At 36.0% G+C, this 15,427-nt stretch overlaps 1 protein-coding gene across 2 annotated transcripts in view; it reads left to right on the top strand.

Annotated features, from left to right (window-relative positions):
- Nucleotides 1-15,427, top strand: part of NRG3 (neuregulin 3) — a 421,294-nt gene that overhangs the window by 288,736 nt on the left and 117,131 nt on the right. The window lies entirely within an intron of this gene.

Below are 15,427 nucleotides of genomic sequence, written 5' to 3'. Positions count from 1 at the left end.
GAAGAAAACTAGCTCTGTCCTAGCCAAAACCAGTGCTGTGCTCCAAATTACAAGAAGCCTCTATATCCTGTTGCTGGAAAGGGACTCGTGTCCTGCATGAAACTGGATGGGAATGGCAAGATTTGCTGTGTTCGTCTTTGACATAGTATTGTGGAAGTTAAATTTAGAAAGGAAATGAGAATATCCTAATTTTCCTTATAACCAATGTTTAATGCTTGTTTATTTAATGTAGCTCTGTTGTTTAGGAGAGCTCAATATTTTTTTCTCTGAAGAAAATCATGCTGAGGTGAATGAGTTTGGCAATGCACGATTTCTGCTTTCTGCAGAAAATGACAAAGGTATATTTATTTTATCATCTGTATAGCTTTGATGCTTACATTACCACCATTATTGTGGGGTTTTTGGATAATTCCTCCTCACAAAGTTCAAGCTGAGGGGAAGGCTGTGCTGATCCTACCCTGCTGCTGTCACAGCCGCCTTGCGAGTGGTACCACTATTACGTGGTTGGCTGAAGGTCACCCAGGAGGAGAGCAGTGGGGCTCCGGGAGCAGGCATCCTCTGCTTTCTTCCTCATAAAGGCTTTAGTCTTCAGTATTTATTTCCTTTGAAATAAGAATGAATAAGATCAGAATGACCTGTTCTGCTCTTTTTGTGTTTATGTGGCAAGAAAAATTTGGTAGCACTGTCTAGAGGCAGTATGAGCGCTGCCACTTTTCTTTCACCTGAATTCAGAAGAGAATTATCAGAAACACGTTACTGACTTCAGTTGATTTATGATTAGGAATTCAAGAGAAGCAAATTTATTTCTTGAGTTTCATAGGGATGTCTTGTCAGAGACTAATTGTAATCTACAAAATTATCTTAAATGGGACATAATGACTTTCCTGATTATTGCCCACAGCTGCCATTACTTTGAAAATAGACTCAAGCAAGAGTCTTGTATGCATGGCCAGTATTTTCTGGCAGCAAGCAGGTCAGATCAGTGCTACCTGTTGGAGTTACCATTATTTAGTAATATTCCAATTCTCAAAAGTTTTCTTTTTTGTGTGGTTTGGCAGGTGGTGGCAGATCATGGGTGACTTTTCATGCAACTCCTTATTTCTAAAACCAGTACTGAAAAGAGACACAAATTATCAACTCAAATGTAGCAGGTCTTTTGGGGAATGCTTTGCTCTTTGATAAAAAAATATTTTTCATGTACCTTCCATTTATTTGCTTGAATTTAAGCACTTCATTTACCTTCGTGTAAGAGAGTTTGGCATTTTGCAGAGAACTGCCAGGAAGTACTTACTCCTCTCAGTAGTGTTAGCCTGGGTGTAAAATACTGACTCAATTCTTAGGAGCTCCCTTCGCTCAAATGTTTCTTTTTCTGCTGCTCTTACAGAAGCTGCAAGAAAGCCAGCAAATTAAAATTACCTGCTTATACTGCTTTCTGCCCACAAGTAACCATGAAATAACATATTTTGGATTCCTGTGTGGTAGCACATAACCAGTAGTGAGCATTCTGTCAGCCAGAGAGCTGCTTTGTGGATTGGGCAAGTATTAAAATGGACATAGAACAGCTTAAATTTGTCCCTACTTGTGGTGTGTCTATCATGTGTTTTGGGTAGTTAACGTACTTGGAGGTAATGTATTAAAAATAGCTTTTTAAAATACTGGAATCAGACATAAATGCTATGCTTTCATCTCTGCTATAATTTTTCTTAAAACCATTCGCCACCCTTGTTAGAAATGTTTTCTATTAGCGGTATCTATTATATTGGGTCATTCTTTAGCAGTATCTATTATATTGGGTCATTCTTCTTAAACGAAGGCCTATGTTTCTTCAAAATAATGCATAGCTGGTATTCATCAGTATGTCTCCAACTATTTCAGTGATATTTGTGTTAATCAAAACTTGTCAGGTAACTGAATTATGACTTTTAAATGCAAGCTGAGGAAACAAACGTTATCCTGATTTTTCTTTTTTCACATCCTGACATCCTTAGGCTTTGGTGTGGTTCAGTCCTTCATAGTGAAGAAAATCTATGTTTTAAAAATCTTGGAAATTTGATCCTGTATAGCAAATAATTGCACTAAAATACATTGTTACAAGACTTGGTGTCATGTAAACAAATCCTCCACAACTGATGGATAGTGGAGTACCAAACATGTTCACAAGAAGAAATGAAATAATTATAATTTTAAAATATTCTTGAACACAGCTGCAAAAAAAAGAAAGTTGAGCTGAATTCATAGCCTAGAATTGTGTTACTATTTAGTTACTAAATTGCCGTTCCTTGTTTTCCAGTGGAAAAGGTTCCATTTTCCACAAATCAAAAATGATGTCACTGATGGGTCAGGTACTGTCAGTAGTCAAATGGAATTTCTTGCACTTAATATACATCCTGTATCAGAGACATACTCATCCAGACCCTACTAAACTACAGATACGTTGGCTGGTGAAACTTTATAAACTTCCATTAATAACTTGTGGACAAAAATGCTCAAATCACTTATATTTTTAATGATGTGGGTTCTTTTCGCTCACAAGCAAGAAACTAATTAAGAAAGCTTCAGGTCAAGATTTCACAGTGGAACAAAGAGGGCATGTTTTTCCTTGTTCCAACAAAATTTTGTGTAAACCATAGTATGTTTTTGTGGCTTGATTTTGGGGTTTTGTTGTTTGGTTTGTTTGGGGGTTTTTGGAGGTTTTTTGTGGGTTTTTTTGTTAGGTCACTTTTCTGCTTATTTAATGTAGTAAGGGTCTTCCCGTATTGCTCCTGTGGAAGTCCATCTGCATTTTATATGGATGATAAGGTGACTGGTTTTTTTCCTTGGTGGTGGCACTGTTCCTGTTGCAGGTTTGGCTTCTCCAGTATGAGCTCCTGCAGACTTTTCTCTTGCCACTGAACTAAAGAGAGAGCAGAGTAAACTCAGAACAGCTTTGGGCTGGAGTCTTCATTGAATATTTTGAAGCTTTAAGCCAGTGGATTGCTTATGTTATAACAGGTGCTATAATGAGATGAAGGCTGCAGCTTCCTGCCTTCTGTAGGAGTTAAATTTGCTAGATTTAGTCAATTGACCCCAATTATTGACTGGTAAGCTGTTGATCCATTAGCAGGAGAGCTTTTGCTGCTAGTTATATGCTAAATCTACATAGTGATACATATGCTATAATCTCATTACAATACATATAGTTGTCTCTTCAGGGAAAAATTATTCTATGCAAGACTTGTTACTGAATCTTTCTGTATAATGGGGCAACTTTAAAGATTTGGAGGTTTTCAGTTAGCAGCTTTAAATATCTCCAGAAAATGGCTTGCTTGAATTTTAACATCGTTCATTTTCTGGGTTCTAAATTATACTTAATATGCTAAGGAAGAGTTATTTTGGAAAATGTTTCTCTATTTGAACTTCACTAGGTAATTACGTTGCATGTCAAATTGTTCTTGTCTATAAAATGCGATGTGTGCTGATCATATAAAAAACAGTTGCAGAGGCATGTATATTTCCTGCCATAAAGTGAGAGGGCATCATTTGTGTAGACCATCTGTTAGTAGTTAAGGGTATTTTAACTGGCACCTCCGGAGTGGCTTCAATTATTCTTTCCAAATCAGGTATAAAACCAGGTACAACACACATACCTCACTGAATTACTGAGGGGGGCTGAGTGTCTATCAGAAGCACTCTGTCTCTGTAGATAAGCATTGGCTTGATATGGCCTTGAGCTGTTTAGAAGAGGAGTCTGTGACAAGCATTATTCCATATAGATATTATTACTAGACAAGCATCTGAGTTCCTATGTGTATTTTAAAATTTGTTCAAAAAATGAATTAGAAATTTTTACAGAAATTTGTAAAATTGCTTTGAATCTACAGGGTTGACTGGAAATCTTGCATGATTTTTTGATGATAAGCAAAGGATCCATTGTACTTCTAGCTTGGGCTTGAAGCAGATTTTCTTTGAATATTTTTTGGATCTATTTTTGAATTGGGAAATACTCAATGAAACAAAATAAAGAACACATTTGAAAGTTTTTGGAAAAAAGTCCAGGGCTGTTGCTTTTGTTAAGTAGCTGGAAGCAGAAGACTTCAATATTGAGTTTGTAATATGTGCGGGAGGCAACTGCAAAAAGAAACACAACCAGCAAACCTGTTAACGCTACTTACCAGTGAGTTTGCACCTCTCTTTAGAATTGACTCACTTACTGTTTTAATTGCTGTCTTTAACAAATGGCCACTTGAAAGTGAGGTGAGTTCCTACCAATGACATCTATAAATCTTATATCTTTTAGTTCTTTCTTTAATGATTTTCAGACATCTTTTTTCCTACCAATGTCCAGTCCCTGAAAGATGTTTTCAAGAAGAGTTTTGAAGAGGTTTTATAGAGATGATAATCTTGGGCAGACGATGTAAAGCAAAGGTCTCATTTTCATTTGTTTTTTTCAAGTATTGAATGTGGCTTTCATCTGTGCCTTAGCTGCATGAGGCTTTGAATATGGTATGAAATCACTTTCTATTTATTCAAAAGCTTTCTCATAGCTGATGAATGCCATACATAATGGAAGACTATATTCATTTGTCATCCATAGTAAATCATTTATTACACAGCAGAGGTATGTTGTGGAAAAACCTAAGCAAAGCTTTTCACTTTTTCTGGTTGGTTAAATCTGAAATAGCAGAGAAATGATTGCTCAGTTAGTTGACTAAACGTTTTGTTTATTAGATGGTATTTGAAGACAGTTTCCAATGCTTTTCTGTCTTACAGATTGAAGTTTGTTGTTGGAGAGGAGGATTATTATTTTTTTTTTATATGCTATGACATGGACTAGGAAAGTCCGTGTTGATCTTTCTGCTGAGTTAAATTGGAAAAATAAAGAATGGGGCAGGGGCAGTATTATTGCATTGTGCTCTGAGGCTGGTCAAGGTGTTGCCATAGGTAAGGTCGTTTGGTATGGATAGATGAGATGAACTTGTGTTGAACTACTAGAGTGAACAAGCTGTGGCAACTTTCTCCTGTTACAAGTCAGATTTAAAATTTTGTGTCAAAAAGCAAAGGGAACAGAGAAATTCCTGTTCTGATGTGCAGTCTTTTCCATGGTTGCTGCTGAAAGATCCTGTTAAACGTTTGCCTGCCTCTACTGAATGTAAGCTAGCATTTGCAGATCTTGGAGTTAATACTGGCACTCAGGACTGTTTATGCTACACAGACCGTAAGTTTCCTTATTACAGCACTAATATAAAGTAAAAAAAGTTAAACAACCGAAAAAAAAAATCTTAAAATGAAAACTGTTGATTAAGCCCATTCACATCTTTATCTTTTCAAAAAGATTTTTCCAGATACTGATATTTTATTTGATTTGGAGTAGTATATTTTTTTTTAATGATCAAGACTTATATCATGACAATATCGTGTTGCCTGTCCATTGCTGTCTGACCTAGACAGTCATAAAGTACCATAAGAACTGCTTAGATGGAATGAAGTGTATGAAAGTAAAAGTTATCACTTGTTGACCTAATAACATTTGATTTTAATAGAGCACAGCTGTGAAAAATTGAGCTGATACTAAGCATGATTTTCTAATTGGTATAAGCAAGGGTAAGTCTCCTGGCACTGTGATTTTAGAAGATTTAGCATAAGGTGAATGTGACCTTGTGCTTGTCAACACTGGCGGCGTGTTCTTGATTACTTTTCCCAGTCTTGTTCCAAATCCAGTTTTATTGTGAAAATTAAAACTTAAAAGCGCTCCTCCATACCCTGCTTTAGTAAAGTTTCTGCATTTTCTATCATTTTATTTAATATTAGTCTTAATCTTAGAAGTTTTACATCTTTGTTCCTTCTTTCTTGTCTGTTGAAATATGTCAAGAGCTAAACATTTGGTGATACTTCAGAAGGATTCTTAGATTTCTTCTATACAGGAAGGTTATTTTGGCATGTAAATACTCATCAGTCTTGGCTTCTCTGTTTATTTTTGATGACTGCTTCTGCCCAATTCTGTCTGTGGTGTGTTTGTATTTCTAGCCCTTTTTTTGCAGCAGAGTGCTGTAGTGCTATCGGATTTGAATTTTTCTCCAACACCAGTAGGCTACTGCTCTGTATTATTGAGCTAAGAATGAAGAAGGAAAGATTTAATTTCTGTTGATGACTGAACAATCCAGATGATGGTTGCAATGACTGTTCTCTAGTCAACCCAATGTGCTTGGGTTTCATAGTTCCTGAATACATTCTTACTTTGAGACTGTTCTCCAGCTGAAAGAGAAACAACGGACTTCAAAACTAGAAATTCCATTGTTAAAATATATAATATATATTTTATATATATATTTATATATATAAAAAATATATAAAGTACAGAGGACATGAGAGGAAGTCATCTCTTGAAATCATGGCATTAGTCCTAGATAGCTCAGTAGTAAAAGACGGTACTTTGTCTATTTTGTTTTCTTTGAAGCCACATAAAAAGATTTAACATACATAATAGATGTGGTAGCAGCCCAGAAATGGAGGCTTATGTCAGCTAGGCTCCATTCAGCACTGAAGTTAAGCATCTGTCTATTTTATATGGATTTAAATAAATACATTGATTTTTATTGGAAAGCAGCATAAGTAGGTCTGTCTAGATCCTAGTGCCTTCTACACGTGATTATACAGAACTCGCTAGGGTATGAAATGTGACTGTATCCTTATCCTGGCTACCTCGTACTGACTTGTAACTGAATCCTCTTCAAATTTTCACATGCTTGCTGCACCAAAAAACTAAATGCAAAACCTTTTTTCAATCTTTGATCTGATTGTTGAAACTAAATCACAGTCAATTCCTAAGTTGCCTCTTTAAATTGCTATGCATAAAACTTGTACCCAGATATATGTATTATGGAAACAAAGGGGGAAATAATTTCTTAAGGATTTCAGTGGGTCAAGATAATTCTTATTCCATGAAAAGCCTAAAGCCTTTGTATTAGTGTGAAATGTTGACCTGCATGTAGATATACTACAAGTAAATTTGATACCAAGTGACTATCAATAATACGGGAAATTTATATCTTTGGATACAAAACCTAACCTAAGTTTCAAGTGAATAATGTAGTCTAGAACCACTATGTAACAATTCTGCATGGGCTTTGTGCATCGATTAACTGTATGAAACTGTTCCTTTGTTTTAAAGAAACACCTTCAAACTAAAAAAACCCAAAACTCTGTTGTTGGGGGGAGGGAAATGTTTATTAGTTTAGTTGCTGTCATGTATGGCTTTACTGACACCTCTTGTTAACTTTTATGTCTTTTTCTGACCTACTTTTTATGAAAGACAAAGAACGAAAACCATCCAGAGCAGGAGAGGAATGATAATTCAGTAGTTCCTGCATAACTTTGTATGAGTCATTTAAGTCAAATCCACATAACTCCCTTTTAAATGCTAAAAGCCTCATTTAGTTCAATGGTTCCTACAGAGGATTTAGAGATATCAGGTTTTACTAAAATATCTCTATCTAGTTTCTCCAGGGCTAAAGGATCCTGAAACACTGCAGTCAACAGTTGAAAGTTGTGTTATCTAAATCTGGGCAATGACTTCGGTTTTTGTAGCTGTGACCGTTAATCTCTGTGCCATTTGCACCAAAAGCATAATAGTACTTCCATATTTCAGAGATGTGCAGACAGTTTGCATACTGAAAAAAATAGAATGTATTATACCAATGATAAGTATGATTTTAAAGTTTTATTCAATTTCTATATTGATGTTAGGATGTTTCAACTAGCCTGGTTCGAGGGCAAATCACATAGAAAAGAAAAAACTTTTCATACCCTTCTTTAGCTGCCTTTTCAATGTAATTTCCTTTATGGTTACTTGCTGTAGTTATTTTTAACAGCTACAACATTTTAAAAGAAAAATTGGCAGAAAAGTGAGGCTTTTTTTCCTTAAAGTTGATATTGTCCATTCTGTAAGAACTGTGCTTCTTTACACAATAGTCAAGCTTATTTCTATAAGAAGAGAAAAAGAAAAGGCAGATACATATCTTAATTCAATCACATGATAGATTGCAAGGTCTTCAAAAAATAAAGTAAGTTTAAACCCTGATTTGAAACCTCTATTATACAGTAAGTGGCATCTCTGTTATGGAGATTATTTTAGAGGGGAAAAAAAAATCTGAAAGAAAAAAAAAAAAAGAGGAGGGGGGTGAGTGTCCTTGGTAAGTATTCTGGCCTTCCCACCTGAAGGGATTCATGTTTGTGGGCAAGAAATACTGTGTTTTTAATCAACTCCCTTACTGGGTCCCCAGTTTTGTTCTTTATCATGCCATGCATTCATTTTAATTGAGTTGATTTTATCTGCTTATATTTATTTTATTTTAGTTTTAGTTAGTAGGTTGTATTTGGTGCATAACGTAGACTGTAGGAGCTAGAACTTTATGCAAGGAGTAGAGGTGCACATATTTCTGAAGCCATAAATCCACAGTGTTTTAAAGTAAAGACGCCCCTATCTAAACATACCTTTTAATGACTGGCTCTGTTACACTTTTTTGCACAACAGGTATAATTTTGCTGCTTTGTTCTAAAAGCCTCTGGATATTTGTATTTGAAGTTACTGAGGGCAGTCAAAAATCTGGTTTTGCTTTTTCAACTTTGCTTACTGATGATATCTGTAAATATCAGGTAACTAGATGGTTTGGCTATTGACATTATTTTGCTACAGTGATATAAAGTAGTAGAGGCTACTGGATTTTTTTGCTCGTATGACTTAGATGATTGCATTATTGGTTTTAATAAAATTACCGCAACCAAGACCTGAAAGCTGTGTTAGATAGTGAAATCATATGGAAGATCCCACTGCTGCATTTTAAAAGTCTGATTACAAAATAGCTACAGTTTGTCATCTTTAAACAAGGAAGAAGGCCAGAGCTTGCCAGTGAGAAGCATATTTTAAAAACTGATTCTGTATAATAGGTTGGAGTGCAATGGGTTAAATGCACTATATCACTCATGGAAACAACTGAGGAAAACCTGCATGGTTTTTTTCATCTACCTCTAAAGTCCAGCGCTTCATTTCAGGAAGAGTTTGAGCTTTGTTCAATTATATGTGTTAGTGTTAAATAGATCAAGGGAGGAATCATTGAAGGGCAGTTTCTCCTGTTGCTATGGTAGGCTTTTGTAATTGGTTTTGTATTAGGGGCTGTCACCCTTCCTCCTCCTCCTCCTCTTCCCATCTGTGCCCCCTGCTCCACATGCTTACTGCTAGCAGACGGCACGCACCTATGGTCCACCACCGACAGTCACTCTCACAATTAAAAAAAGCCTTTTCCTTTAACAGTTTGCTTCTGAGTTGTTGCATGATCTTTTTATGAAACAATATTGGAAAAGTCAAGTCAACTTGAAAAACTCTTCCCATTATGAAACTACAGAAACAGGTTTGCAAAGAGAAAAATGTCATCTCAGCTAGCACTGCTCGATATATAACTTGCCTCCAAAGTTCTACAATTTCTGGAAAAGTCTCCAATAACCATCAGCTGATTTGCTGTTAAAATATTCCTTCTGGTTTGTATTTCACTACAAACTCTGTAACAGTAGTAACTCTGTCCAAGGCTCAACGCATGACTTTTGCTCATACATGGTTAGAGCTGTGTTGGAAACTTTTTTTCCCATTGTCTTTCTGCCCACACCCCAATCTATTTTGAAATTAAGTGGAACACCTCTGATGACTATTTTTTTTCCCCCAAGAACAATACAAGAGCAGTCCTTCCTAGAATAAATAATAATCAAGTGAGCAGGACATTTCTGCAATATAGAAAACATGGGTTCAAGTCTTTAATACTTCATTTTCACACCAAAAACTGAATGTGAATCTCTTACTTCCCAGGTGAGTGCCTGACCAGCAAACAGTTTTTATGAAGGGTTCTTTTTCTGTCTGGCTTTGAGCATGGTATCCACTGAGAAATGTTCTCAATTGTGATTCAGTGATCTCATCTGTTGAATCGAGGAAGCCTGTTTTCTGCTTATGGTGGCTCGCTGCACATGTTAAATGACAAGACATCCTCTCCTACCCTCACTATTAAGTTTACTTTTTTTCTTCCCCTGTGAACAAAATCTTCACCTAATAACAATCACAATAATAAACATAAATTTCCTTTTATTCTAGTTAAGGTCATTCTAGATGCGGGCACAGAAGTCTATATTTACCTTACCTGCAGAGCAGAGGAATTATTTTTCATTGTTTATGGGGTATTTCCGGCAGGATTGTGGAAGAACTCAATGGGCTATACAACATCACAGCTTACTACTGTATATTTATTGCATAACTGGCTCTCTAACCCAGGATAAAGTGTGTTGCATTCTGTGTGTGAAAATAAATACTTGATCAAAATTATAGACCACTGGAATATTTCTTTATCATGTTCTCTGATCCCTCTCTTAGAGAATTAATAAGAGATGCAGTATATACTCTTACTGGCATCTGATAATCAGTACCATGGCTGTAATGGTGTCATAAGAAAATATTTTGTAATGATCCAATGAAATTATGAGATCTATCATTCATAGAATTTTTGAGATTGTCATTTTATAGCTTTTACCAGTGGAAAGAAACATGCTTTGGTCTAGATACACGGCAAAAATTAACTTTAATTTTTCATAGGTAATATTCATTTATTTTGTTTTAATTTGATAACTCCTGTTTATGAGGTTAGAATCTGATTATAGGTTTATATATGTTTATCTTTTGGGCACTGCACTATTAAGACATTTCTGTAAAGTATCACAAATCACTTTTTGCCCAGGATAATCTAATTTTCCTGATGTATAGTATTTTTTGTCTTCTGGAGTAGTCTGTAACTGAGGTTCCCCTATGCCATTTTCAAAAATCCCACTTCAGAAGAACTCATATATCTTATGGTTTCCAAATTCTGGACTTTGTGCAGAGAACTGTTTTATGCATACTTCTTCGTATGGTGAAAGACAATATGATCTCCATGCTTAGGGAAGAAAAATAATCATTCCCATTTCAAATGGATGGGTGGTATCATAGGGAGGGAGGGAAGAGATACGAGTTCACAGCATTAATGCTTTTCATAGCCTCTGCAGATTGCTGGTGCCACTCTCTCTTCTGCCTTTTGTACAGTGCTGTCCCTTGAGAACTAAAATATTTCAGTTTAATAGGGATATGGAGCTTTATATCGAAATATTTGGGGAAAATGTAAACTGTGATGGTAATGGCTTCTTGGCCTTAAGCTTTATATGTCCTTCCCTAATTCTTCTAAGTAGGTTCTTTATAATACCTTCCCTTTCTCCTGCTTGCTTTAGATATGTTTTTTTCTTCAGCTTTGCTTAACATGCAATTTGCCACTCCCCCTTCTGCGTCCACTCACTTTGCTAGTGGGTCCCATCTGAAAACTAGGGATTTGGAGTACTGTGTTATTCCTACATGTGATGCAGTCATCTATTTGAAATCTTCCTCAGCTCCATAGGGTTGGAATACACAAGAAACAATTCTGAGAAATGTCCAGAGAAACTGTCTGTGATTTCTTTGACTAGAATATATGTGGTTTAATACTATTTAATATTTATAAGGGGGGGGAAAGGATTGAATAAACACTTATACTCTATTTACTTTTGAACACTTAAGCACAAATATGCTCGAGTAGAAAGAGAAAAAACTTCTCACTGGGAATGAGAAATGTGTTTCTGTGTGTGTATGTTCACACTAAGGATGTTGTGGGTGACTCTGTGACGTGCAATGCACAATGCAGTTTGTCTTTGACCTTAAAAAACATAATCTAGAGAAGGTACATTACCAATGAAAGATGTAAAGAACAAATGATAAAATAATCTTAGTTGAATTTAACGGATATCATTTAAGGAGGTATTGTTTGCGAGCACATTAGCTTTACCTATGATTCTCTTTTCATACCATTTAATCAGAAGGATTTAAATCATTCCGTTCATACAGTCTTGTTGATACTTTTGGTCTAGAGCCCCAACAGATACAGATATTTTGGTGAAAATCTGAACACAAAATAGATAATTCCATTTTCTTTCTTCTGTATTTACTTTGCAAGGAGACTGTAATTAACGTCTATTTATAGAGCCCTTCACCACGGTCTGTACTTAAGCCTGTGCCTGAGCCTGCTCGTGCAGTGCAGTACTTCAGCACAGAAGTGATTTCTGATGCTGGAATGGAGCTTAGATTGTCCTTTCCATCCTTTCCTGCAGGAGTCCACATGCAGATCAGAGCTTTCGCTTCACTGCAAGCAATAGCTTATCCTAGTTTCATTTACTTTTTCTTTTTTTTTTTTTTTAAAGGTATATCTAACAAACATGTGCTTGTCATATAAAGAAATGATCATTTCTGAAACAGTCGGCTGCATTAAAGCATTTTTCAAGATTTCCCTGATTACTCACAGCTTTTTTAATACATCTATAAATACGAATGTGATCATTCACAGTGCATATGGCAATATTGAATGACCTCAGCTGGACTTGCCTGAACTTCTGTATGTGACATTACAGTGCTGTTTTAATAGAGTTTTTTGTGGTGGGTTGGGTGTTTGTTTGAGGGTGTTTTTTTTTTTCCTTAGAGGTGTGATGCTATTAGCAGCTTGTGTGCATGTCAGGGAATGTGGGCTCAACTATCACATCTGTCCGTTCAGGATGGATGGCAGATGCCTTAGCAAAGCTGATAGGATGCCACAACGTGGTCAGATTTTATCATACTGTATCATTATAATTGTCAAGTATATATGCTACAAGATTTCAGTCTCACAAGATTTAATGACAAAGGTTTGAACTTTGGGGTGATATTGGCAGAGCAGTTATTGCTATTATTTGATCATTTCTTGATTAAATTAGAAGATTTAGTTCTTATCTTTGCTAAAAAATTTAATATAATTTAAAAAACAAGCTATGTATGGCCATAGTAGTTGTTACTTTAAAGATTAGGTTATTACATTAAAAAATGTTATGTTCTTTGATACATCAGCCATCTCTGTACTAAATTTTGAATTTAACAAATATAAATTCCTCTTGTTTCAAATTCATTGAAGTGTACAGGTAGGTGAAAATGTTAAGTTTAGACTCATCCAGGTCAGTTAATGAGCTGCTTACTGTATGTTCCAGTTTCATAGTGATGGAGAAAAGCAGCACTATATGTACAATAAAGTCAGAATAAAAATAATATTCTATTATAGCCAGTACTTTTTAAGAGAAGAAATGCATCCCCATCATTATCTCCAGACTGCATACCATAGTTGTGGCAGTGTGCAATTCAGTCAGGTACCAGGGATTCTGAGTTTTACAAGGGAGAAGTTGTAAATCTAAGTGACTCTTGTGATATATTCTGTTCCAACCCATTACTCTTATGAAGTTGGGAAAAGAAAGACACAGAAATACATCTAACTTAGACTCTTGTACTGGGGTGATAGTCTGCCAGTTACAGGAGATTCCCATCAGACTGTTTCTGAGTCCACCAATTTTAACAGCACCTGCTATTTGCAACTGATAAAATATAACCCTTGCAAACAACTGGAAGGTGAAAATATCCACAGCACCATTTGCCGTTTTTGCAAGATACAAAAAATACTTTTTTAAAAATAAAATCATGATGTTTGGTTTGGCCCCTGACATGGTAAGATTGGAATAGAGACCCCCAAATCTATCCTACCAGCTAATAGTAGCAAAATTTCTCTCCTTGAATTCTGGAATGAGCAATTAATTAGCTGGACCAAAATTAATTACATGAACCATTTGACAGCTGGAACAAATGGGACAAACTGTTCCTCAGCTGTGAAGTGAGATAGTCTGAAGAATGGAGTGATAAGGAAGGGAAGGCAGCAGAGCTTCTGGCTCAGATGTGCTCTGTTGGCCATCAGAGAGGAAGGGAAGGGGTTGCTCCTGCTGCTGTGAGGGTACTTGTAGCATTGCTCTGCCTGTTCCTGGCTGATGGGTACCTGCACATGCTGATGAGCATTCAGCACAGCTCTTCCAGGAGATACCACTCTTTGACTGTAGCTTCACACGTAGCATCAAAAGTTTTCAGTTGTGGAATTAGCCTATGCCATGAAGACTTTTATGATTTGCAGACCAACAGTTTGGCACAGAGAGTTGTAAGTCTGTAATAGGCTAATAGTAACCAAGGGGGGTACAAATGTATGTCAAAAAGTTAATAGAAAATGCTAATGCAAAGAGAAGAATATTCTCACCATGTAGGTTGTTCTAAAGCTTTGAAATGAAGTCTACCAACTCTCCTCAAGACTGGAGATCAATTTCTGTTTGATGTGAGGCAACTTCGGATATTTCATAATCGGAGGCAAAAGGTACATGCAGCAGTGTCTTGAGTATATGCAGACTTCAGTTTTTCTGACTAGTGGACATTTTTAATTGGATATTCTGTATTTTTCAAAAATAAATTGGAACATTTTTTCCTTGTTAACTTATGACTACTGCCATAGGAACCAAATTCCTTTTTTCCTAGTTGGTCATTTTATAGATTGGTGAGTACCATTAAGGATCTGATCTCCAAAGTAGCACTCGGTATCCATCGGGGAGAAAAGCCGAAAGGGAGGTTTTGAAAGAATATCTGTATGATTTTTTAAGTCTTTTTCTTACTGTAGATTTCTACCACATTTTTGAGTCTGATGGGAGTTCTTATAATGTACATATTTTCTTACAAATGTGCTTACTAACGCCTGAATCAGTGCTGGTGAGATGCACTTCTCACTGAAGCATTAATTTATTAAACTAAAAGCATTTCAAAAGGCAACTTTTAGAGGAAGCCTGAGTAGAAACATCGTGAAGGAGCAGATAAATTCTGCTGCTGACATTATCACATCATTCAAGCTGCAGTTGTCAATCCTAATGAAAGGTGGTAATGCTGATTTGAGCATATTGTTTATATGATGTGCAAAAGCTTTGGGAGATAAGGAGTCCCTGTTGCTATCATTTATAATTAAAGTGTCCATCACTTTTCTCTAAAAAAATTGGTTGGCGAATAAATAATTAAAGGTCTGATTCTGATACACTTAGTTGAAATGAGAGTGACTCCTGAGAACAGTCCAAATGCAGTAAATGGAATTTCCTCAAAGTAAGGTTTCAAGATAAATAATACTATTAGAATCTCAGTCAGAACCAGGTCTTGTTTGTTAAGCCAGGAGGGTATTCTGGTTTGTGCTTTAAAATCTAATCCCACAGACATCTAAGACTGTCCACTTACAAACAATGCCTGATGTTGTCTATCATGCCTAAACATGTTATCTTTTAAGCACAGAAGAAACTAGTTTTATATTAAGGGCTAGATAAGAGTTCCCTGCTTATTCAAACAACCAAAGATAAGCAAGTTGTTAATCTGACTGTATGTACGGTACAGAAGCTTTATAAAGCTTTGTTTTACCTAATGAGATCGTTTTATGTCTGGGTTTTTCTTTGATTATTTCATTGAATTGATATTTAAAAGAAGGGTTATGTT

The sequence above is a fragment of the Falco naumanni genome, chromosome 9 (genome assembly GCF_017639655.2).
Source record: "Falco naumanni isolate bFalNau1 chromosome 9, bFalNau1.pat, whole genome shotgun sequence".
Taxonomy (NCBI): Eukaryota; Metazoa; Chordata; class Aves; order Falconiformes; family Falconidae; genus Falco; species Falco naumanni.
Note: the sequence above shows the minus strand (reverse complement) of the source record. Positions and strands in the feature narration are given on the sequence as shown.